The 3,170-nt window shown below is 37.7% G+C and overlaps 1 long non-coding RNA gene across 2 annotated transcripts; it reads left to right on the forward strand.

Moving 5' to 3' along the window:
• The first annotated feature begins 927 nt into the window (after window positions 1-927).
• On the forward strand, window positions 928-2,641 carry LOC141646291 (uncharacterized). 2 transcript variants are annotated; one of them, XR_012545482.1, is made up of 4 exons: window positions 928-1,025; window positions 1,116-1,179; window positions 1,556-1,597; window positions 2,111-2,641. It is a non-coding gene; the product is annotated as an uncharacterized LOC141646291 (long non-coding RNA). The 2 variants fall into 2 exon arrangements; XR_012545481.1 differs by lacking the exons at window positions 928-1,025; window positions 1,116-1,179 and adding an exon at window positions 1,188-1,516.
• The last annotated feature ends 529 nt before the right edge of the window (window positions 2,642-3,170 follow it).

The raw sequence follows: 3,170 nt of genomic DNA on the forward strand, positions 1-3,170 counted from the left end.
TTCGCCCATAACCGCCGACCACCACCCCATCGCCCATAACCGCCGACCACACCCCATCGTTCCCTTGCCTTGATCGCAAACCACCACAATCCATTCTCCCGCTACCGTTCTATCCAATTCACCATAGTCCATAACCCTTTCGCCCCAACAATAACCTTCCGCCACCACCACGCACAAAGCCGTCGCTAGCAGCCGCCTTACGTCACCCTATCCAGCCTGCAGGCTACTCGCTTCATTGGTACAACTACTTTTCATATATTTCTATAGTTATTAGTATAAATTTTGAGGAATAGAAATTTGTAATTTATAAATTTTGTGTAATTTGTATTCAATTTGATTTGTTAGTATTTTATTGTGGCCAATTTAGGGAAGTATATCATTTGCTTGAAGGTTAATTGTAGTCAATTATGTCGTGTTTTGTTTGTTGATGTGCCTCTATTTTTTCTGCTCCATGCTTTAAATCAGGTTAATTCAGGACTGTTTCTGATGTTCTCGTTTTAATGGGAGTATAGAGTTTGACAGAGACAATGAATTGTTTTATTCATTTGGCGAATCTAGGTGGATCAAAGTCTTCGAGTACTCCTCTGCTAGAATTTCTCCTTCAAATAATTATGTGCAATCAGTAGTCTCTATCTTGTATGTTTGGTTCCCTTGTGTTGCAATCTGTTTTTGTAAACATAGCATTTTTGATAATTGGGTTTATTCAGGTAGTGAATGAAGCAACACAAGTAGTGACTACGATGGTATTGTGATAGGATTTGTAGCTGTTCAAGCAATTTGATAGGCTACAGACAAATTCAATGCTGCAGTGATGATAACTTAAGAAGAATCACTTGAGCAAAGAACGCAGGAGTAACATTTAAGAGAGGAATATGAGAGAAAGAGGAAGATTGTGATTTCATAGATAATGAGTGTCATACATCAGCCGCTATTTAGGCTGATAAATCAAGCCGTTACAATCAATTATTGGGAATGAAATTACTGAAATTAAGACAGATTCTCCGCACATGGCAGGTGTACTCTAGGTGAGCTATCCTTGTACTATCATGGTATTGCTTGCAAATTCTATCTGCACATGATTTGTAACTGAATTCAGGTTCTCTATTCTGACCCAGGTTAGTAAATTGACCTATGGTTAGCCGACTCATCCTTTTGTTGTTTGAATTCTGCGCGCCAATTGTAAGATCATTGTCTCCCTTTTATGCTGCATTTATTTGTATAACATTTAGCTGAGCATTATCATCAATTACATCAGATTGTTACTGTTTGGGATTTGTCTTGATCATCAAAGTAACCATAACTCATACTTATGTTAACATGGATGTGGCACATTTCGGAGAACCATCAATGGATTGTTACTTATGTTAGCTGAGCATTATCATCAATGCTGCATTTATTTGTATAACATTTAGCTGAACATTTCGTGAACAAGATAGTCGGCCAGGTGGCCATTTCGGGGAACCATCAATGGATTTTTTCTTGTGAAAATGCAATGAATTCCTATTTATCACTTGAGGTGAGCTGTTGTTTTGAACTGATTGTTTCGGCATTCCAGCTCTGCAATGGATGGCAAGCTCAATTTGCAGCTGGAATCAAGGTATGCTCTTCATAAAGTTATTTATTGTCTTGAGTGTTCATATTTTCGTGGCTGCTCTTTTAGCCAATCTTTTACATTATATAATGGTTGTTGAGAGATGGAAGATGGGGGAGATTAAGAACGGGAAGGAAAGGTAATCCAAGACACTAGGCTAATGTCATGGTTGTTGTTTTCCTGTTGATTTAACTGAGGGTCGCTAAGACATAACCATTCTGTCATTGACATATGGTGACTGCTTAACTTATTATTGGTAGCTTGTCAGTATTCTGTCATTGAATTGAAACTTTGTGGCTAGTCTATTAGAAACCCACATACGTGGGATAAAATTGGTTTGTGGTATTTGGCTGTTTTACGTAGTGCTTTCCCTTCCTAAACTTCCCTCTTTTATAGTATTCCCAAACCAAGGCAAAGGTGCTATTCTGCTTCCAGTTTGATGCCCAATTGTTTAATCGCTAGTTACCCTCTCTCACTATTATGCTTTCATTTGAGGACTCATGTGCTTCATGTCTGTAGGTTGTTAGATCGTGAGGGGATTAACGCCGAGCAACTTGCAGGGGATCTGAAGTCTTTTGAGCTTAAGGTAAATGTTGCTGCATTCTTCCTATGAGTGAACCTAATTCTTCTTGCTAGCATTGCCTCCTAAAATTTGTGCGCGTAATGCGGACTATCTCAAAGTTATGTAGTGACTTATTTTCTAGATTTGGGCAACTGTTTGTGGTAGTGTCAACTGTTAAGGGCAGTAGAATGCGCTTTGACACTTGGAAAATTGACTATATGACAGTAGATGTTTTGAGCAGGAAGATGCATAACATGATTACAAGAGATTAAATGGAGGGTTGGAGAGAGAGCTAGATAAGTAACTGTGTAGTTACATGTTTTGATAGAAAATATGGACTCTATTGATGATGTTGCGTACTTATTTTGTTTTATTATTGTATTTTTCATTCTCTCCCCCTTTCCATTTTTCTCACTTCACTTTGATGGTCCCACATGATTCATGTTAACTGGCCGTAAATCATTTCGAGACTAAAGATTTGTTGCTGTTGCTCAGTGTATAGAGTAGCTAATTCTTTTTTAACTCTTTTTCCCTCTCGAAGACTACATACGAGGATGTTTTTCCAAATTGAAGCAACAACTGTTGAGGAATATCGCAATAGGTACTTTCCTATTTTGTGAGTTAGTTCAAAAGTAAGAAATTGTTTGTTGCTTTCAAGATTCTTGAAACGTCTTGGTATTTTAGCTTACCTGTTTGTGACTTGAAATCTTGAGGATCGTGATCGGCGTGTACTTATATGCATCATTGAACTGTTGTGTTGAGCCAGATTTATATGTTGATATTTTTGTTTTCTCGTTAACTTTGTTGTGTTGAACCAGATTCTCTTGGTAATATGCCCAATGGGAGATGAGCAAATCTGAGGCTGCCAAGTAGTCTTGTCTCTTCGGCCTTTTTTTAAACAATTAGTCAGTTTACATATCGGTTTATATTTTTGTATAGGTTAGTCGTCTAAGTAAATTTGACACATTATGTAGATGAAATTTTTTTGTAATTGGCTTTGGATAACCGATTGATTGT

Source organism: Silene latifolia, chromosome 3 (assembly GCF_048544455.1).
Source record: "Silene latifolia isolate original U9 population chromosome 3, ASM4854445v1, whole genome shotgun sequence".
Classification (NCBI taxonomy): Eukaryota; Viridiplantae; Streptophyta; class Magnoliopsida; order Caryophyllales; family Caryophyllaceae; genus Silene; species Silene latifolia.